General features: G+C 49.4%; 1 protein-coding gene and 1 long non-coding RNA gene across 78 annotated transcripts in view; one reads left to right on the top strand and one right to left on the bottom strand.

The window, feature by feature from the left end:
- The window catches only part of Celf4 (CUGBP, Elav-like family member 4), a 276,901-nt gene that overhangs the window by 153,256 nt on the left and 101,746 nt on the right, over positions 1–21,899 (top strand). The gene's annotated exons all lie outside the window — the stretch shown is intronic.
- Positions 1–21,899, bottom strand: part of Gm3227 — a 35,703-nt gene that overhangs the window by 2,569 nt on the left and 11,235 nt on the right. Inside the window, exons 1-2 of one of the 2 annotated variants that reach the window (XR_003952587.1) lie at positions 2,363–18,658; positions 1,847–1,920 (exon numbers count right to left, since the gene is read on the bottom strand). This is a non-coding gene — a long non-coding RNA (predicted gene 3227). Of the gene's footprint in view, positions 1–1,846; positions 18,659–21,899 lie in introns of those variants that run through there. The other variant, XR_003952586.1, reaches the window with a different exon arrangement.

The following is a 21,899-nucleotide window of genomic DNA, read 5'->3' as shown; positions in this document are numbered from 1 at the left end:
GCAAGGCCAGGACAAGGCCAGCCATCAGCACCTAGAATGAGATAGGGAGGTGGGCCTCCAAGAGCAGGCCAGAGCTGGGTGAGTCTGTGTACCAACATTCATTACAGAGCAAGAACTGTACTACTCCAGAAGGTCTGTGTGTCTCTGTCTCTTCTGCAGTATCCATCTGTCCTTCTGCCTCAAAAATCTCAGTCCTTCACACTGATGGCAATGCTGACATACCTGTCACTCATGCACCAGAGCCAGCCTTCAGCCAAGTTAGAGCATACACAACAAGAGAACACGCACCTGCATTGTCACCACACCCTGTCACAACACACACACACTCACATGTGTACACACACACATACAGAATCAGGCTTCCCTGAACCAGCACACACTCGAACACAGCACATCCCCTCCTTTTGTCTAGTGGAGTCACCTGCCAGTGCCTCTACTCTAGCAACCTGCCCCCAAGCCCTCCTTATGGGCTTTGTTGAACTGGGGGGAAGGGGGCTGTGAGCAGCAGGAAGAGACGGGTGGCCTCGCTTTCTTGCCTGCCTTCTCGGAGGGTGACTCCTGGCGTTATTTTTAAACATTCCGCTCATTTGCTAAATGAGGCTTTCCACTCAGGCTTCTTTGAAGCGGCTGCTCCTCTCCCGGCGGGGGGCGGGGAGGCAGTGGCCTGGCAGATGCTTAAGAAATTATGGGTGAAATTTGCTGACTCAGGCCCCAATTATTTGCTGTCCCAGGACTGTATTTAGTCCTGTAAGTGCTTTGTGCTGGCTCACCCCTTCCTTCTGACACCCCCCTCCTCTTTCCTCCCTGTCTTCTTCCCTCTCTATCCTCTCCCCTCTGGCTGTTTGAGCCTGAGTACCACTGCTACTACCACCGCTACTCTCCCTTCACTGAACACATCCAGCCCTCCGGTCCTGTGTTTGGCCAGCCTGCCCCGAGAACCACTCAACACACAGCCAAATGATTTCCCTAGGGACCCCATGAGCCTCAAGACCATCATCTACATCATGTAGAATGGGTGGTTCCACTAAAGCCCCAGAAGGTTTCACAGAAGAGAACAAGCTTAGCCTAGGCCTGAAGGAGACCTTGAGTTTGGTTGGTGGTTGGAGAGCTCCTGGCTGGTAGTTCGAAAGACATGCTAACCTGAGCAAGGGGCAGATGGCAGGACACTTCAGACAAGAAAGAAAAAGATCTTTCTATTTTTTTTTGGGGGGGGAGGGGGGTGGATTTGCATACATGATGCGGTGTCAGAGGACAACTTGCACGAGTCAGTTCTCCCCTTCTACCATGTGAGCTCCAGACATAAAAATCAGGTTGTCACCAGCTGAGCCATCTCACCTTGCCCTCGTCTTGAAGCTTTGAAGGTCTCGTTGGTTGGAACTTATCTTTATTCTCCCCCTTGTCGCCTCTCGTCCTCACCCATTCCACAGCCAGACCTTGGCTCTTTGCCAGAGGAAATGACAAAGAGCTTCTACTGTCACCGACCCCCACATCCACTCACCATCTGCCTTCTTGGAGCTGCGTGGATTGGGAAAGAGAGGAAGAGGGGGGTCCCACTAGGACCACAGGAGAGGAAGGCAGAGTTCACATGGAGGGCAGTGGGGAGGGGCAAGAACAGTCAGTGCCTTGGGAGATCCCTCTGATCCCCAAGCCCCAGTAGGAGAGATGTCAGTCGATGGAGACAGAGAAGCAGTGTACACTCTAGACAGGAGCCGTAAAAGACACATTTAGAAGCAGGATCCTTGGGGCCTAGACGCTTCTTCTCCCACGTGGGCAACCTTAAAGACAGATAGTAATTAAACTTGAATGCAAATTAAAATGGTTCAAACCAAACACTTAAGAGACTCACCTCAGCAGCCTCCTTGCTCGTTCCCTCCTGATCGTTTGTTCCACAGCCTCGGCGGCGGCAGAAGAAACAGGTCTCTTCAGTTGGCCCGAGAACATACAAAAGAGAAAGGATGCTCAAAGATAATGGGGCCTGGAAAACTCTGAAAGGTAAACTAGCATGTCCCAGGTGACCAGCAAATAGGTGGCCCATTTGGAATTCTCTTTGGAGACCAGATTGGACCAGGGAGATAGCTCAGTACTAAGGTAGCAGCCTTATAACCTGAGTTCAATCCCTGGGACCTAAGCAAAAATAGAAGGGGGAAACTGACTCCATAGAGTTGTTCTCTGGCCTATGGGCATGTGTCAGCACCCACACCCACATGTGCTAGGCACACATGCATTATTGTTGTCCTCATCATCATTGACAACATTGTCGTTGTCATATCATCATCATCATCCCAGACAGCTCCAAGGAAACAGTGGACTATGGCCAGGAGCAACACAGATAAACAGATGATCTAGCCCCGGGCCTACTTACGAGCACTGTAGTCCAGGTCATGCCAAGTCAAGGCTGGAAACACTAGGTCTCTATCTCCTTTTTAGAATGAGAAACAGCCTCAGGAAGATGAGAAACCCAATCTGCACATGTTGGGCAACATGATGTCAACTTCACTCAGTCTAGAGTCACCTAGGAGACACACATCTGGCTGGGAGTATGGGGATGTTTCCAGAGAAGGTTAACTGGTAAGGGATGGCACACCCTGAATGTGAATGTCATCATGCCATGGGCTAGAGCCTTGGACAAAAAAGGGAGAAAAGGAATTCTGCCACCATGAATTCTGTCATGCCTTCCCCACGATGCTGGGCTGTACCATCTGAAGCCCTGGGCCAGGGCAAACCCCTACTCCTCTCTTAAGTTGCTTTTGTCAAGGGTTTTCTCACAGCCACAGAGTAGGTGAGTACTAGAGGTGGACAGGCTAAATCTGAGAGGAGTGTGACTGTGACATCTGTCGTCCCGGGAGTCTCCAGGGTTGATTAGGCTGATCTAGCTGGCTCGTCATGTGTTCCCTTCCTCTCAATTTGCTCCACATACATCCCTCCCAGAGCTGCATGCTCTGTCAAAGATGACGGCCTTCCTTGATACAGGAAGACCATTGTCTGGTCACAGGTATGGGAGTAGCTACCCTCCCCTGCTAGAATCTCTAAAGAAGCAGTTGAGACGGGCAGAAAGCAGTGTTGCTTCCTCTTTCTCCTCACTCAAACACCAGACTATGTTGAAGGGTATAAGGCTTTCTGGGCCCTCACTGAACCTGGAGACTCCCACATCTTGCCCCCATTGAATGATAGACACTGCCTGGACTGGGAACTGTGACTCCCTAGCTAGAAACTACCAAATAAACTCCTGAATGTTCTTGTATCTGAAGGACTGACTCCTCTGGTTGTTCTAAGGACAAAATACAGAAATAAGGGGCAGCCTAAGACCCCCACACCTTTACCAGGAGTTAATGCTAGTACTCAAATGTGTGAGACCCCTTTCCAAGTCCCTCCCCTGCCCAGAGAGCTCACACTCTCTTCTATGATACCAGTGCTGATCAAGAGGACAGGACAGGGCTTCCCTCATTAGTCACTGAGAGAATTCACCCATTGCTGAGGCTCCCCTGAAAACAAAGATGGCTACCAGAGAGAAGGCAGGTGCAGAAAACCCAGCAAGGGCGAGCATAGCAAGCCCACAGTCCAGCAGGGGGGAGGGGGTATCTTTTCTGAACAAAGCAGCACCATCCCCCAAGGCAGCCCACAGTCCAGCAGGGGTTCAGAAAAACCCAGACATCCCAGTGTCCAAGCAAGACCTTACCAAGCCTGGCTGCACACATTCCAGAACCAGTAGAGTTCTGTGAAGAAAGCCAAGGGGCTACAGTGCCCCTGCCAGGCCCAGTGCTGTGTCAGAAAGGCCCAGGACCCACTGAGACCAAGCTGTTCCAACTGTAGAACACAAATCAGCCGCCCTCGGCCCTGCCATTTGCCAGAACCAAATTCATGAGCCTCTGATAAATAATTCAGGCTTCTCCATCTGTGGAAAAGTTGGATTTGGCCTAATTTCTCTCATAAACAAAGAACATCATCTGCTCAGAACAGTCAAATAGGCACCACTCAAATATTTCAAAAAATAGAGAGATTCCAGTGAACTGCAGCCATTCCAGGCCTGGGTCCTGGGATCTGAGAAGCCCTTTTGAATCTTGCCAACAAGGTGGGCCGAGAACATGAAGCTGATTTAAACAACTGGAGCTGGGATGTTTCCATACAGAGTCCATGTTTCAAGTACCTTAGTAAATACTCCTAAAATGATCCTTCTCCTTTTCTGAAAGACAGCAGGCTGATTTGTTTCTATGTAGTATTTCCTGGAAAAACACAAAGCAGCAAATACGTTTCTCTGGAGATGTTCTTAAGCCAAGGTATATCCGTCAGGGTTCTCAGAGAAAGAAAAAGAAGATAGAGAGGTGACAGATAATAGACAGGCAGACAAGCAGACAGAAGACAGACAGACAGACAGAGTCCAACTTTCCTTTCCTGATGCCATAAGAAAATACCATAAGCTAACACAACTTGCGGGGGAAAAAAGAATTTATTTCGTTTTAGAGCCTATAGTCATTATTCAGGGGAGTCAGGGCAATAGTTCAAGGCAAAAACCTGGAGGCAAAGACCATGGAGGAGTGCTGCATGCTGTCCTGCTTTCTCTAGTTTGTTCAGTCACCTACCCTTCCCACGCAGCCTGGGCCCACTTGTTCAGGGATGACCCTGCCCACATCAATAAGCAACCAAGAACATGTTCCACAGACAAGTCCACAAGCAAATCCAATGGCTGCGACTCCTTAGCCGATGTCCCCTCCCCCACCCCACCCCCACCGAGGTATGTCTAGGTTTGTGTCAAGTTTACTAAAACTGTGACACACAGAGAGAAGAGATAGATGATAGATGAACTGATTGGTTTCAAAGAGTACCCTAATGTTGACTGACATCCCTGACTTCTTTGGGACAGTCCACCAACCCAGAAAATATTAGTCTCATACTCATGCCATAGTTGTCTTGAGGCATCATTTCCTCTTCCTAAGGGAAAACTCACTTTTGTGTTCCAAGTCTTTCAGAGGATTAGATAAGTTCCCCCTGCATAATATACAAAGATTGCCTTTATTTGGAGTCAACTAACTGCAGCTGTCAATTATAAATGTTACTCTTGTGCATGAAATTCCACCTGAGGGCCACATGGACCACCATTTGAGACTAACATTAAACACCTTACCAGTGTGCCTTTGGTACAAGCTATTCCCTGGAGATCCACTCTCCCAGTTTAGCCTGATCCAGTAAGGCTTATCGTCACAAAAAAAAAAAAAAAAAAAAAAAAAAAAAAAGGCAGAGTATATGGAACAAGGGAAACTGTAAAGTGTGTTTGGGGACATTGTTGCCAAAATAGCTGAACTGGCTTGCTCAAGTTCACATAGCTGGCTGGATGGCAAGGGTCATCCCAAGGCAGAAACACACAACACTGCCACCTGTAGGTACGGTCGCCCTGACTACCTGCCACCAAGTCCTTAACAAGGTCCTGTGGGACAGATGTGCCCCTATGTTGTAAATTGATCTTGGACTCAAAGATTTGTTTCAGGCGTCTGGTATTTCTGTTATTTGAGGCCTTCTATACTGACTGTTGTCTAGTCTATTAGTAAAAACAATGTCTTGGTAGTAAGAATTTGTTTGTTTGTTTGATGTGTGTGTGTGTGTGTGTGAGAGAGAGAGAGAGACAGAGACAGAGACACAGAGAGAGACAGAGACAGGTATACTGAGACAGAGAGAGACAGACACAGAGACAGAAAGAGACAGAGAGAGACAGACAGACGCACACAGAGACAAAGACAGAGAGCCTGTGGGGCAGGAGGTTGAGTGCATGCATCCAGCAGTGTTCTTAAGAAGGCCAGAGAATTACTTTGTGGCCCTTTAAATGAGCTCTGGGTCTCAAGCCCACTGAAAAAGAATATTGTCTGCTTAGAACAGTCAAATGCTTTAAAAAAAAAAAAAAAAAAAAAGACAGAAATTCCAGTGACCCACAGCCATTCCAGGCCTGGGATCCTAGACTCAAGAAGCCTTTATGAATCTAGTGGACAGGGTAGGCTGAGAACCTGAAAGTCCGATTCAGTGGATTGATGTTGAGGAATCTGTCAGTTGTTTGATTCAGGAAAGAAGAGGCCAGCACATTCTTTGTCCACGGAACTGTCCCACCCATCCCCAGCAAGTATTTCTTATTGGGAAAAAAATCCACAAAGTAACAGCAACAAAAAAACAAACTGAAAACCTTCTGTGATTTTTTTTTCATCTTGGGACCCAATGACCCTTCATGGTGCCTGTCAATCATTTTTACCACCTCAGGCTGTGCCAACCTCCCCTTTACAGGCTATCACCCTGTGACAGTGAGACAGATCTGTTTATGACTATGACTTTGGAGAGAAGGAACCCCCCTGCACAAGTTACTCTCACACACACACACACATACACACACACACACACACACACACACACACACACACGCACGCACACACACATAAACACCTTGTCATACCTGACTCTGGTGGGTTCCAGACAAACCACAGGCTCCCCAAAGGACACCCTTTTGAGTCACAAAGCTGTGGCAGGCTCCCTCCAACTTACCCTCCTCCCTGGCCCCTAGGGTCTTCAAGTAGGCCTGGGGGTGGAGGGGGGCAGCGACAGGCAACCACCCACCCAGCTTGAGACTTTCACTCTCATCTGTGCCCTTTGTCCCTTACTCTAGAGGCTGCTCTCAATTATGACTTCCAAACTCCAGAAGTTTAGAAGAGGAAGCAATATAGCCTGGACTATTTAAAAGGGAAGGAGACACGGTGGTCCCTCACTGGATGTAGAAGTTCTCCCGACTGACTCCCTCTCCACCGACGCAGTTGGGGACAGCTCCTATAGCCCACATTGCATGTTTGCCTTCTTTGACTCATTTGCCTTTCCCACTAGAGAGCCAGGGGCCTGTTTACAGCCCTTACAGCCACCACTGCCTGCCCCAGGAGCACGAGAGGTGAAACAAAGAAGAGGAGCCCATCCAGTTAGCAAGTCTGAGAAGAACAAGGAAATAAACCATGCCTGAGGAGTCCCCAGATCTAAGAACAGGATTCCTGGCAAATGCTGGGCTCCGAGGCCAAACCTAGATCCAGCCCCCAGCTCAGCTCTTCCTCACCTACAACCGGACTTCTTCCCCGATACAAAAGCCCAGGTCACTATTCCACAGAGTCCTAGTATAGCCAATGTTATCTACAGAGTGTTGGGCTACCCTGGGCCTACTTCAGAGATGCATACTTGGGCAGCTATCAAGGAAGCCCCACCTGTCCAGATTTCCTACCATGGACTCTCCAAGGGCTGCCTAGTATGTGGTTGTAGTGCTACACAATCCTTGTGATAGTCACAGAAAAGTCAAAGCCTATAGACTATAGCAGGTGGCCTCCCAGCGATCCCTGCCTCTGCCAGCTGAAGTTGAGAGTGGACACTCTCAGCAGGGACCACAGTCCTATCTAGCACAAAACTTAGGCTTATGTAAGGCCATGCAAATCTCCCTCCACCAATGAGATGCACCTACATACAAATACACCCAAGGCTCAGTAAGTGAGGACATGAGGGCTTGGGGGTTGCTGGCACTGCAGAGACTTCAAAATGTCACAGTCAGGGGCTGGGGAGATAGCTCATCATGAAAACGTTTGCTGTAAACACCATAAAAACGTGTGTTCTATCTCAGCACCCACAACAAAAGTCAGGCACAGCGGCATGAATTTGTAATTCTTGGACCAGGGAGGCAAAACCAGCCAGCCTGGCCTAATCAGCCAGCTCCAGGTTGCAGTGCAAGGTCCTGTGTCAAAAAAAAAACAAGGGAGCTGGACCTCCCTCCAGAATAATAAATAATAAAATACAATATAAAATCAAGATAGACAGTTCCTGAAGAGTAACACCTGAGGTTTATCTCTGGCCTACATGTGTGTCTGTGCACGTGCGCGCTCGAGTGCACGCACACACACACACACACACACACACACACCATGCATGTACATATGTGCAACCACACGTATGTGAGTACATACACACTAATATTACAGGCAGATCCATTCAAGAAGCATGAAACAATGGCTAAGTGTCCCCACAGAAGAGAGCACAAGGTGTTTTATCTTTTGAGAGGGGAAGGTACGCGTACTGGGGTGATGGAGGGGGAGGTACGTAAGCTGTGACTTTGGAGGCTCCCACACTCACCTCCTTCATGTGCCCCACAAAGCCCCCCAGTGCAGCTGCCAGCATAGGCTGACACACCAGTGGCTCAGCCAAAATGAAGACATCCATACTCAAGGCTGCACCTTCAGACGCAAGCCTGGCTCTTGCTGCTTTCATTAAGAAAAACAAAAGACATGAGTGGAGCATGCTTGCCTGGGAGATGCCTAGGGAGGTGGAGTGGATGGGTTCTTGGCTTGCTCTCAAAGACTATCTGTGAGGGATATACTTGGCTTAGACATGCTGTCCATAAGCCTTAGGTGTGTGCTGAGAAAAAAACAAATTTCTTGCCTCAGAATGACTCCAAGCACTCAGTCAGGATGACTTGAGCTCTGGCCATTCTCCTACTTCTTTCATGCTGTCTGCTCCCTAGACGCTGACAGGGCAGAGTAGCTGCATTCATATAACCCACTTTTATTGAACACCTACTACGTGCTAAGCTCAGAGCAGAAAGCACACAGTGAAGCACGCAGGCTCCTTACCCTTGTGATAGCTACCATCAGCCTGATCTTTCACTTGTTCCTGTTGGTCTGGCTTTCAGTCTCCGAACAGCCTATTCAGAGCCACCATCTTGAGGCGTGCTTTCAATCGCCAAAAATGTACAGATGGGAAAAGGGCAGCAGAGCTAGGACAAGAACGTGGAGCTCCCGGCTTGACTGTAACAGCATATTCTTCGAGCCTTGTGGCACATGCTGCTCTGACACGGGCTGGCAGGTCGCAGTAGGGGCTGTACCTGGGGGTTTGAAGACAGGTATCAGGATGCTGTGTGGCTGCATGGGAGGACTAGATTTACAGAAGAACCTCAGACCTGACATCCCACAAGGTCAGGCAAATGTGTCTCTGAGGGATTTCAAGGGATGTGTCAAAAGTCAAAGGCACAGCCGACTTATACTTGTGGCTAGAAAAGCAAAAAGCAAACAAACAAAAGCACCCATGCAGACAATCCGGGGTCCAGCCACAAGATGGTTTAAGATAGACAAACGATAGCCAGGCAGTGGTGGCACACGCCTTTAGTCCAAGCAATCAGGAGGCAGAGTCAGGAAGATTTCTGAGTTTGAGGTCAGCCTGGTCTACAAAGTGAGTTTCAGGACAGCCAGGGCTACACAGAGAAACCCTGTCTCGAAAAATAAAAAATAAAAAGATAGACAGACCAAACTAAGCTAATCAATGTTAGAAACGCTGAACAAGAAGGCAACAGTGGTGGGTGTCCAGGAAGGAAGCATTGGGGTAGGGACTGCAGCGGGGAAGATGAGCAAGGTCAACTGAAGGGAACCAGGATCACAGGCTGGGGAGATCACAGCTAACACTGCATTCCTGAGACCTCTGAAGGCAGAGTACCTCATGGCAGCCTCCCTTCTCCTCATGAGGCCAAGGGGGTGGCATCAGAACTCATCTGGTCCTAATTTGTGCCATTTTGCAGTCCTCAAACTCTGGCGAACATGGCTGGGCCTCTCAAAGCTAGAGCTCAGTTGAATTGGCCTTTAGTACCCCTTCATATTGAAGGAGCTGTTCCCTCAGACAGAGGAACACCACAGTGACAGTACGGACCCCCTCACAAGGACAAACTGTTTACAAGGGGAGCCTGCAAAAGTACCCCTGACCTCAGAATGGCAGGTAACTAGTAGATGGCACTAGGGCGTTTATGAACTGGCTCTGCACACCTCTAGTGAGTACCTAGGACGTGAAGGTGTGGGCACAGATGGAGAAAGGTGAAGAGAGACTGCTGCATAAGGAGAGTGTGGGGAGTGACATAAAACAACTCCATCCAGGACCTCCGGTGCCAAGTAGGACTTGAAATGGGACACAGCCTTTACCACCAAAAAAAAAAAAAAGTGAACTTTAAATAGGGAATGGGACCCAGCCTGTGGACAGTTCCACTGCAGTGAGCAGGGATACCTCTGTCGTGGTGCTGAAGAGCCATTTTGCAATTTTGTTTCTTTGTTCCGTTGGTTGGTTGTTTTTCTGTCATGGTGGCTAGCAACGGGGCGGGTGGAGTTGGGTCTGGGAGGCATAGGTTGAAGACTGATCCTGGGACAGGAAGCTGTGAATGGGGTGGGGGAGGGGGGAGGACCGTCTCGGCAAGCTTACTAAAAAGTCAGTGTTCTGGGTGTGCCTAAACTGTTCCGATTAGGTGGCCACAGCTGCCTTGGGGGAAGTGAAAAGCCAACTTTTGCGGATGGAGCCAAGCCTCCCAGTTCTATGCCCCACCCTACATCTGTCTGCGGTGGATGGAGGGTACTAAGGCTGCCTGCAGTGGGAGGGCCTGGCACCTCCTTATTAAGACATCTGTGTCTCTAATGCAAAGTTACCCTTTGCCGGGCAGGGAAGAGACACAAATCATTATGAATCAATTTAGCTCTGGCCAGCCATCTGCCCAGGCCTCATATTGGGGAAGCCAAGGGTAAAAGCCCGGCGCTCTTTGCTCCCAGCCAAGCCTTAGAGGCTGGCGGCATGGGCAGGTGGGGCCCGGTCACCTGGAGTGGTAGTTAGGCCAGGGACAGTCTAGACCTCCTAGGGAGATGGAAGCCCATGGTTCCTGCAGGGTCACCCACAGGCCAGTCCATCAGCGGGGCAGTGGCGGGCCGCAAGTCAGCATCCCACTTCACATACCCCAGCCACAGTCTTCGCTCACTTGATGTGAAGGCCTCCCCCTCCCCCTGCCCTGCCTGCGAGAAGCATCTGCCGCCAGTCCCTCCTGCGGGCAGAGAGCCCAGCGCTGCCCGGAGGAACGCGCCAGTTGTCGCGAGTGCCCTGAGGCCCCCCGACAAGCTGGCAATTTGTTGTTGTTTGTCGAGTGTTTTTGTCATGCAAACCCGGGAGCCCGGTCGGTTGGTCGCTGCAGTTGGGCTCCGCACTGAGGAGGTGGGGCAATTCTTTCCCTTACCCCCCCCTCCGCCCCCCGCCCCTCCGCCCCTCCCCCCCCCCCAGGCTTTGTAGATTGTAATAATTGATTTTGCTTAATTTATTTTAAGTCACATAAAGGAATAGTTCCTATTTAATTCTATTTGGTTTTAGAGTTTATGACTCTCCACTAAGCCATTTCTCTAGACATACCACTTTAGAAGATAGAAAGGCTGGTTGCCTGGCCTGGGAGGTGAAGAAATCTGCCTAGGTGGGTGGCCACACTCACCTGAAATACATAAGTACCACAAACCACTGCACACTCTTGCCACTCAGGCGGCCCCACCCCTCCCCTACCCCCATTACTGGCAAAGCCTGAGTTTTTCTCCCAAGATGGCAGCCTTGACTAGGAAGTCCACCCTGACGTGCACTTCGGGCCACACATTAGCCATTTGGTGCCACACTTTTATGAAAGGTGAAGGGAGAATTTTTAGCAAACGTACTAAACCTTATGAGGCAAAGAGTGTCCTCTCCTCGGTCTATGTCAAATTTTCGGGTTTTTAAATGGCTCTGAGCAAGTTCTAGACTCTAAAATCTACAGGTATGCAGCATCAGGCAAGCCTGGGTCCGAGATGGGCCTGGGACTGAGCCAGAAGAGCCTTGACCAAGAGGGATCAGGAAAGAGGGTGCCAATCCACCTTCCCAAGGTGTCTTGTTCTCCCACCTAGTTGAGGTGTGTGGCTAGAACTCAGTGCCCAGTTGTCCAATATGTACCCGGACACTGACACACCAGAAAGGACAGACAAAAAGTTGCTTTCTCGGAGAGACACTGGGGAAAGGGAAAATCCACAGGCAAAGTAGCCTTTCTGAGATTTCCCTAGGAGAGTGGAAACGATGGTGGTTTTACTATCAGGTGTGTGTGTGTGTGTGTGTGTGTGTGTGTGTGTGTGTGTGTGTGCGCGCGCGCGCATGCGGTGTCTGTGTCTGTGTGGTATGGTGTGGTGTGATATGCAGATGTCACTGTAACAAATATGGCCTATGGGGTGTGTTGCAGGGTGTGATTTTAGCACTGGAGTCCAGAGCTTTGTGAATCGAATGGATTGCCATGCTCGATGGTTTCTGTACTGTGCCTGGGAGCAACAAGGGACATCTCAAGTACAGGAAGCGGCCTCTTCTGTTAGGACACTGGCTTCACACCCCCTCCCTTCTCTCTGCTTCTCTCTGAGATCCATGGAGTGCTCGGCTGTCAAATTCCCAAGACTACAACCCAGAGCTTGAGCAAGCCTGGTTCAGCCACACACTGTGAGGTTGTCCATTATGCAAACAGGTGGTCGAAAATAAACACAGGACAGGATAAGGCAGTGGGAAGCGGAGGAAGTGGCTGCTGCGGGTGGCCCCTCTGAAGGTCCTCAGGGACTGGGAATGTACTCCAATTAACAGAGTGCTTGCCTATCGTGTTCAAGACCCTGTGTTCAATCCTTAGCCCACATAAACTGGTCACGGTGGTGTAGGTCTGAAATCTCAACTCTTGAGAGGTGGAGACGGGGAGGCTCAGGAAATGAAGACAATCTTCTGTTGTATAGGGAATTCGAGAACTGTCAGGGCTATTCACTGTGTCTGAAAACAGGAAAAGAAATAAAATTCCTTCTAAGATTTCTGGGACACGGCTAGGTGAACAGTGTAGAGCTAAGTCCTTCTGTAGATGTGGAACTGCAGCCAGACTTAGTACTCAGGTCAAAGGTCTTCTTTCCAACCAGCCTGTTCTGGAAGGAAATGTTTCTCTTACCTTCTCCACCACAGTGGTGAGAAGATACACATCTGAGAAACCGAATCACCTTCACAGAAGGGATGCTATGGAATGAGATTGTGATGTTTTTTGAGCATGGACTATTATTCCAAGGTGACCAAGGCACCTGCGTCACGTGAGCGTGTGTGAGGTACCCAGACAGTCGCTGGCAGGCTTTGGTGGGAGGCGCCATGCCGTTCGTTCTTTGCCTGTACATGGCTGTGTGTAACCAAATAGGTGTGGTCACATTGCGCTTGGCACACTGGAGGCTCTATATGAGAATGCGTTTAACCCAGGCTCACCTGCACATGTGATATTCCGGTTGTGACTCTATGGCCCTTGGGCAGAGCAAGATATATCCCTGGGAGGTGAGTTTTGGCAAGTGTGTGTTTGAGTTCCGCTTTCCTGTTCTCCCCTGGGCACACCCAGAGGTCCAGCCTCCGTGAGCAGGTCACAGCCCAGCTCCGTCCTGCACACACTTTTAATCAATTTGACGCTTTCTTGTCAGAAAGACAAGCTATTTGCTTCCCGTGGATCAGATGGTGATGGATGAAATATAGGGAATAATTAAATTAGCAGTGTAATGGTGGTGCAAGCCTCAATTAAAAAAATATTTCCATTGTCATAAAGTCTAGCCATAAATTTTAGGAGCCTAGCATTCTGGTCTTCTGTCGTGCTCAGCAGCTAGACAGCCACACTGTGGACATGGGTTCAGACCAGAAGAGGACTGGGCTGACTGACCAGAGACATCAACGCTGGAAATTTAAAATTGCTCACGCCCTCCCTCTGTGCCACACCCAGCTCCCTGTCTGGTTATATCTGGACATGACAGAGTCGGTCTGAGCCTCATTTGGCATCTGTCTCACATCTCCGGTGTGCATTCAGATGTCGGCCTTATCGATCGCTCTCAAACTTAGTGTTTCTTCTCACTTTGAACCGGCCATCAGGAAGTATCAGTGAGGTGGCCTTATGTCCTGGGGGTTCTGGATGAAGGATCCTGAGAGCCCAGATGTCCCCATACTGTCTATCAGAAGGCAGCCACAGTGTCTGGATCATAGAAGGACCCAGGAAAAACCTGGAGAATGATGAGCTGGCAAAATGGCCCAAGAGTACCTACAGCGTGCCAGGCAAGGCCTCCTGGACAAAAGGATACATCCAAGGTGACAAGAACTGAACAGCTCCAGGCAGAAGCAAAGGGTTGGGTGACAAGGAAGGTGACAAGGGTAGGGTGGGGGTGTGCTTGTGATTAGAAGTGTCCTTGTTGTACCCTGAAGAAACACTTCGAAGTACTGTGCCTCCCTCCCACTAGCACTTATTGGGATAACTGCTCCATGTACGACCCATTATGCTAATGAGTTACAGAGGCTGACCTAAAAGGGCTTTGCTGCTGAAGGCTTGGCTCCTCAGGAACAGAGAGAGCCGCCCCCAACAGGAAAGTGAACCTGGAGCAGTATTTAACCCCAGGGTTAAATACAGGCCAGTCCACCTCTGATACTCAGGAGGGAGTAAGGAAAGGGAACCGGGTGGGAAGAAGTGAAGAAGACAGAGGAGGAAGAGGAAGGAGAAGAGGGAAGAAGCAGAATGAGAAGCAGGAGACATCAGGGGCCTGTCTGAGAAAATGGGACGCTGTTCCTTCCTATTCCACGTCTCTTTGTACAGCTCGTTCGCTATCCTGTGGTCAAGCATGATTAATGTATTATGTTAGTGTGGACCCCATACACTCTCCCTTCCCCCTTTAAAGAAGCCCCCAAGAAGTACCTCAGAGGGCTCCCCGTCTTTCTCTCCCCTCAATAAAGCCTGCTTCCAAAAATGACCTAGCTAAAGCGCACTGCACTATTAACCACAGTCAGGGGGTTACTCAAAGCTAGGACAATGACAGGGAAGGCACCTGGAGAGCATTGTCTGATGGTATGAATGGAGGGAGGTCTGGGTTGACACCATAGAGAAAGTGGGTTTCCCCAAGAATCCGGGCTACCTCAAAGGTGGGTCTTTGTTCTCGGTTTTAATGAGATAATATTTCCTTTTCTGTGACTCCTTTACCGGTCCTTGGGTATGAGTCTTGAGGTACCAGGGTCAGCTTCAGATTCTACTGGAGCTGGAGCTAGAAGGAATAAGTTCAGGTAGGAAAGAGATGACTTACTCAGATGGCTGCAGAAAAGTGTCTGGATGCCCAAGATAGGAAAGAACCCATGCCTTGGAAAACTCTTCCACCAGCCTGTCAAAAACAGCCAAGGTCCAGAGTCCTTGAGTCCAGAGTCTCTGTTTGCCCAAAGAGAAAGAGAAGCTGAGTCCAGGCCTCTGAGGGGGCATAGCTTACCAGGGACCTGCCTCAGTCTTGGGTTCAGTAGCTAGAAGCCCATGGTTCCTGATAAACTTCCTGAAGGCACCTAGAAGAAGAAGGGGTTTGTCATGCCAATGCAAGGGCCATGGACAGGATTCTCAAGCTCCCTTCTCCCTGTGAAGGGAGGAGTAAGGCCTGTCCCAGAGGCTTACACTCAGCTTCGCTATGAAACTCACACTGTGGTGGAAAAACCATGCTGGGCCAAATGAAAATGAGGAGAAAGGGGCTGGGAACAGGGCAGCCTCCCAGATTTCTGCTGAAGAGTTGGGCACCAAGCAAAGCAACGTCCAAAGCTATCAGAATCTGCACCTCAAGTGAGGATCAAAGTGCATGCTCCCAGCTGAGACCAGCAGGACCCAGGAGCGCGAAAGCCCTGGGCTCAGCCCTGGGGGACACATCACCCTGAAACCACCACTCAGACTAGACCCCAGAAAGCCCCAGGACTGGAAAAGAGATCCAATGAGGCATTCTTTTCCTGCTGGTGGCTTCTTCTTCAGGTCACTGAGAGTACAAACTTATCCTATAGAAGGCAATAAAGCAGTTTCAATGCAAAGAGAATCCACAGGCTCAGGCTCTGCACACACCCCGAGGTACGTGAGCAAAGTGAGGTGAGTGTTTAGGCAAGGGATGCTCTGTTCAAACACTACAGGGGAAACGATTTAGGAAACAAGAAACTATTTAGGACCATAACAGTTAAAGATTATGGAGACAGGCGCTGAATCGTACCTGGGTGCGTCTTCTTTACGGCCTTGTTTTATCAGGCTTTCCAATCTCGCCTTTAATGGCACCATGTTCGAGTTAATTTAATTCAATCAAAAGCTCTATTTTGACTTTTTCTAGGGACAATTAGTGGGGAAGCATGTGTTCCCCCTCTCCTTTAATGGTGTCATCATCTACACTGTTCCTAGCGCGGAGGCTCAGACGTCATTGCATCAGGCCACCCACTCAACCCTTACCTGGTGGTTGCTTTGGGAGCAGGCATATATATCCCCATCATGGTCTACTTTTAAGCCTGCAAGGAGGGAACTGGACTTCTTCTGCTGTGGGCCAGTGCTGTCATTTTTTTTTTCCTCTACCCCCTCATCCCACACACACCAAGTGCATCTGGTCTCCCGGGAGCCACTGCTCACCCTAAAGCGTTGCCTCAGGCCCGCCCCTAAAGTCCAGGGCAAGGTATTAAAGCTTGTTAAAGCTTGCTGTCCCCAGAACCTAATCTTCTGTGGAAACTCATCCTTAGCCCCGTGTCCCTTCTCCCTCCCACCTGGAGCCTCTGCTCCTTTGTATATTTGGGCTTCTTTTTTCAGCCTGTGGAGGAGCCATCCCCCAACATGGGCACACACACTTCCTATAAACTCTTATTTTCCCATACTCAGCTTCTCCCCCTCCTTTGAGTCAATCACCCCTCCCTCTGAGCTTCCAGAAAACTTGATTTCAACATCCATCACACAGGATGTTTTTGTACATTTGTCCGTCCCATTTTGTGATCAGAACCACTTTGTATGGGCCAAACTGGAAGGAGAAGATGTGCCTGGAACATAAAATCAGCTAACTCAAATGAGTAGAAAAGTGAGAAAGGTAAATACATTGATTTATGGTCCCAGAAAGAAAAGAAGAAAAAGAAAAAAAGAGTTATGCACAACCAAGCACATATTACCACCTAGTGGCCATATTTAGAATTGCAAGTTTAGTTTATTGTGATTACATGACCACCTAAATCTAAACCTAACTTCTGAAGTAGTAGTACTTGACACATTTTAACACTATAAACATAGTACCTGAAAATAATATGCTGGTCACTCCTTGGGTTTGTGCCAAGATTAAATATGCTAATGGGTGGAAAGGCTTTGGAAAACTATTTCTGATAGGTATCTATTGAAAACAGACTAAACATATGGTCCCTGCCAGGTACTGTGGAGAAGACTCCCCGTATAGCTGTGAAAATAAGATTCACATATGAAGCAATTATAGAAACAAAACTGATGTGTGACAGATTGTCATAGAAACGGGGCTGGGATGGGGATGCCAGAGATGGCTCCCCACAAGGAGCAGAATTTGAAGGATGCAGCCCACTAAACTAATACCAGACAGCAGAGGGCACTATGGGTTGAAGAGATGGGAAGAGGGTGACACTTTGACCCCACTGCTGAAAAGCCACATGTAGGACACATGAGGACCAGCTGGGGGCTGAGGGGTAGGGGGCGGGCAGGGCTACCACACAACAGCGACTCCGTTTCCCCTGGCGGCCCCTTGCCACTAGCACCACCACAGCCCACAGCCCAGGCTTGAGATCATATTGTCCTAACAATGTGGACTGGGTGGGTATATTAACAGATACAGGAGAGAAGGTTTGAGATGGAGCCAGCATAGCAAACTGAGATCCTGAGATACGCATCCCTGTACTTGTCAGCAAGCTTACGGGGGACCAGTGAACCCTCCCTGAAAGAAAGCAAGGAGCAAGCAGCTCAAAAGATGCTCCTTACCCCTTTCTGTCCCAAAGGTGCCCTCCCCGAGGGGCAGGACAGCAGACACTGCCCAGTCCAAGTGGCCCATATTGTCCTGCATGTATTTCTCCCGCTAACCACACTTGCTTTGCTTCCTAGTAGTACACCTCCCTGAGAGCAGCTGCACCAACAGACTCAGGTTGCTGTTACTGTGAACCCAGAGGCCAGTGCCCTAAGCCTTGACACCGACTGACCCTGCAAAGCAAGCTGCCTCTGGTTCCCCCCACCACAGACTGACTGGGTCCCTGCCCCCTCATCTGCAGACGCCTGTGGCCCCTCCCCATTGTGCCCCACCTGCAGCCTCCCTCCCTAAGTCCCCTTCCCAAGCCCTAAAGCTTCCCTCTCCAGGGCTGAGGCCAGCCTGAAGACAGATATTAATGTGCAAATTAGCACAACCCGACTGGGTCCAGATTGCCACTTAGAATTTGCATATTAATAAATGTTTTTGTGACAGCATTTAGCAGCTCAGGAAGTACAGAGCCTCCCCTCCCCCATCTCCATAAATGAGATAACTAGACTGGGGAAGCCAAAATGGGCCCCCCTCCCACCGAACAACCTGCATGTTTCCTTCCAACAGTCAGTCCATCTATCTCTCTGTCAGCCCTCCTCCCTTCCCCTCACTGAACATCTCTGCCCCAGCCCTCAGTAAGCCATGGAGGAGGCAGGGCAAAGGAGAGAGCTTAGCCACTAGGGACACCAAGAGCAGGCTGCCCTGTCTGCGAGAAAAAGGCAGAGGCTGCTGGGCTTCCAGACAAGGCAGCCCTAAGGGGTTAGGGAAAACTCACCATTTTCTGTAAAGCTTTGAACTGGCCACTTTCCTGTCCAGCAAGGCAGGGCCTAGGGAACTAAAAACCTCAGGAGCCCAGGCCTCATTGTGGGTCTCTGTGGTGATCTGTGTAGCACATTGTACTTCTTAGGGCCTGTATGTCCTCTTCCATAAAGCATCACAAATCAAACATGAGAATGAATTGGACTGTGCTGAGAAAGAAAGAAAGAAAGAAAGAAAGAAAGAAAGAAAGAAAGAAAGAAGGAGGAGGAGGGAGGGAGGAAGGAAGGAAGGAAGGAAGGAAGGAAAGAAGGAAGGCAAGCAAGCAAGAAAGAGGGGGGAGGGAGAGAGAGAGGGAGGGAAGGAGGGAGGAAGGAAGGAAGGAAGGAAGGAAGGAAAGAAAGAAAGAAAGAAAGAAAGAAAGAAAGAAAGAAAGAAAGAGAGGGGGAGAGAGAGAGGGAGGGAGGGGAGGAGGGAGGGAGGAAGGAAGGAAGGAAGGAAGGCAAGCAAGCAAGAAAGAGGGGGGAGGGAGAGAGAGAGGGAGGGAAGGAGGGAGGAAGGAAGGAAGGAAGGAAGGAAGGAAGGAAAGAAAGAAAGAAAGAAAGAAAGAAAGAAAGAAAGAAAGAAAGAAAGAAAGAAAGAAAGAGAGGGGGAGAGAGAGAGGGAGGGAGGGGAGGAGGGAGGGAGGGAGGAAGGAAGGAAGGAAGGAAGGAAGGAAGGAAAGAAGGAAGGAAGGCAAGCAAGCAAGAAAGAGGGGGGAGGGAGAGAGAGAGGGAGGGAAAGGGAGGGAAGGAAGGGAGGGAAGGGAAGGGAAGGGAGGGAAGGAAAAGAAAGAAAGAAAGGAAAGGAGAGGAGGGAGGGAGGGAGGAAGGAAGGAAGGAAGGAAGGAAGGAAGGAAGGAAGGAAGGAAGGAAGGAAGGAAGAGAGGAGGAAAACCAAGTCGGTTTACAGATGCAGTGTGGCGCCTGGCCGAGGAGGGGAAGTCCTAAGGCTATATATTACAGACGTCTGTATTAGACATGAGCCATCTGGAGATTGAGGAGAATGTAAGATGGAGTTTTCAGCTGGCTGTAGATTGCCTCCTTCAAGCGTCAAAACTTTTAAGCATTCATTTTAACTGCCATTAGGGAACGTCTTCCTGAAATGTGTTCTAAATGTGCTGCTATTCTTCAGCATGGAAACCTGACACCCAGGGGTGCCTTCAAGCAAGGAGTACTGTCTAAAACACCTGAAAGCAAGATTACTGCCTGCCCCTGTCATTTCCCCAGCCTGCCTTCTGGAGTTCCTGCAATTCCTAATGGCAAATACCCTCTTTGTCTGCCCGGCATTGGCCTCTGAACCCTTCTGATGAAATCAGTAGCCAGGCGCCTCTGATGACAGACACCAGAATCACTCAGCTTTGCCAGGTCACTCGGGAGTGTTTGGGTACCACGGTCACCTGGGCATCAGCTTCCTGTGGAGGGGAGCATCGTACCAGCCGTGTTTGTAAAGCAGCAGCTAACAGCCCTAGAGTGGGTTTTCCATGAGCCAAGTATACGAGAGTTTCAGTGCACGGACCGTAAACATTTTACATTTGTTGAATCAATGAAGGGATTAATAAGCCTTACGGGCCTTTCTGACCTACTTCCTGGTTCTGCGTTGAGCTGTGTTCTAGAAAGAGACTTCTTGCTTCCTAATGCTCTCAGAGGTGGAAAGGAGATTACTCACATGTGTGTGCACACACGTGTGGATTCACCTATCTCTTCCTGCTTACAGTGAAGAAACAGGGCCTCAGAAAGCAGTGCTGCCAGCTGCTGTGGCCTTCTCTTCCCCTCCCTCAAAGTGAGTGGTAGGGGCATGACCAGGAAGCCATGCTTGTTTGCATGGAGCAGATTCAATTACAGACCAGTTGCAGGGCTGGAGAGGTGGGGGTGCAGGGGCAAGTCTGCATTTTTCTGAGTCTGAGTTCCCTAGACCCTCCAGAGGCCACCTGCCAGGAAAGGCAGGACAAAAGAGTGGTGAGACCCAGCCTGCTGGGCTCCACTGCTGTTGCCAGCTGTTGACCTCTGGGCCTCAAATTTCTCATCTACCAAATGAGGATGTGCCAGTGTCCTTCTCACCATCTGAAAAAAAAAAAAAAAAAAAACGATCTCTGTGAACAGATGTCTGGCCTTTAAGACACTGTGTGGCACTTAATAAGTTCTAAGTCAGTATTTGTTGGACTTCTATATTTTGTTTATTATCCTAATCTGGACACATTAGTTAGTATACCCCCTGATCTTGTCCCTTGGGGGTTTTGAGGCCAGGTGCTGAAGCTAGAGTCATATACATGCTAATCTACTGCTGTGCATATACCACTGCTGATCACCACCTCCTCTCTCCACACACTGTTCTCAGAACACACTTTATTCTGAATATTTATGGTATACAGCAAGTGCTAGAAGGCACTTATGTATATAGCAAATCAGAAAATGCATATATCCATCCTCACACAGTCACCCCCCCCCTTCCTCCCTGTGGCAGGATCAGCGACAATTCCTCATTCAGCAGGAACTCCTGACTGTAAGCCACTGATGCCAACTGTGATCTTTTCTTATTTTCTACTTTTTCTCTTTGGCTCCCTTACCAGGTTGATTTAGGGTTCACAGGCTCTGGCCTAAAGAGTGGGCTGGGCTGGAGTCTCCTGGCAGGCCTGAAGCATACAACAGCTTTGTTAAAGCTTCCCATGGGTGATTGCATCTCCATCCAGTTCTCAGTGAGCCCATTAGTGAGTACTGGTCAGAGTTCTTAGTAAGGAAGAATCGGGTAGCTTACGCTTGGGACAGGACAGGGCTCTGCTGGGAATGTCCTGCAGGTTCAGAAACCAGGACAGGTAGGAGGAAGTGCTAGGGACCAAGAGTCACCTGAGTGTCCACCCAGGAGGGTCTCTGCAATCACATCGGAGACATCCTCTAAGCCTTCCCAAGCCCTCCATCATCCATGTCATGTGCTACATAGTGGAAAGAGTTGGAGGGACAGAGGACACCACCCTGCTAATCCAAACCCCGTTCCACCCCGGTGCTGGATCTCTGTCCTCTTTTACCCCTTGTGAAGTAGTGTTCATGTGACAGCATGTAGTCCCTACCCTGACACACGTGTAAGGCTCTTCCTAAGTGAATCCATAGGCCCTCCAAGGCACCTGACTGGTAGGATATAGCCTCAGTGTTCCAGAATCTTGTAATTCAGAGCTAAGGGCCTGAGCTAAACCCAGTTGCACAACTTAGAGAATACCTTCCGTCGCCCTCTGATTTTGTGATGCAATTGTCTATATCCTTCATTTTTGTGTGGCTCTCTGAAGCCTGGAGGGTATGCTTGATTCCAGAATGAACACAGGGCCTGCATCAAGTATGCCCTGAATACAGATGGATGGATAAACAGTTGACCATGAATGAATGATAGATGGTAGATGAAGAGATAGAGGATGATGGATAGATGGAGGATTGAGGGATGGGCAGTGGGTATATGAATGAGTAATGGGTGGATGGATGAGTGAGTGAATCATGA

Source organism: Mus musculus, chromosome 18, assembly GCF_000001635.26.
Source record: "Mus musculus strain C57BL/6J chromosome 18, GRCm38.p6 C57BL/6J".
Lineage (NCBI taxonomy): Eukaryota > Metazoa > Chordata > Mammalia > Rodentia > Muridae > Mus > Mus musculus.
The sequence above is the reverse complement of the archived record's forward strand: the minus strand, read 5'-3'. Positions and strand labels throughout refer to the sequence as shown.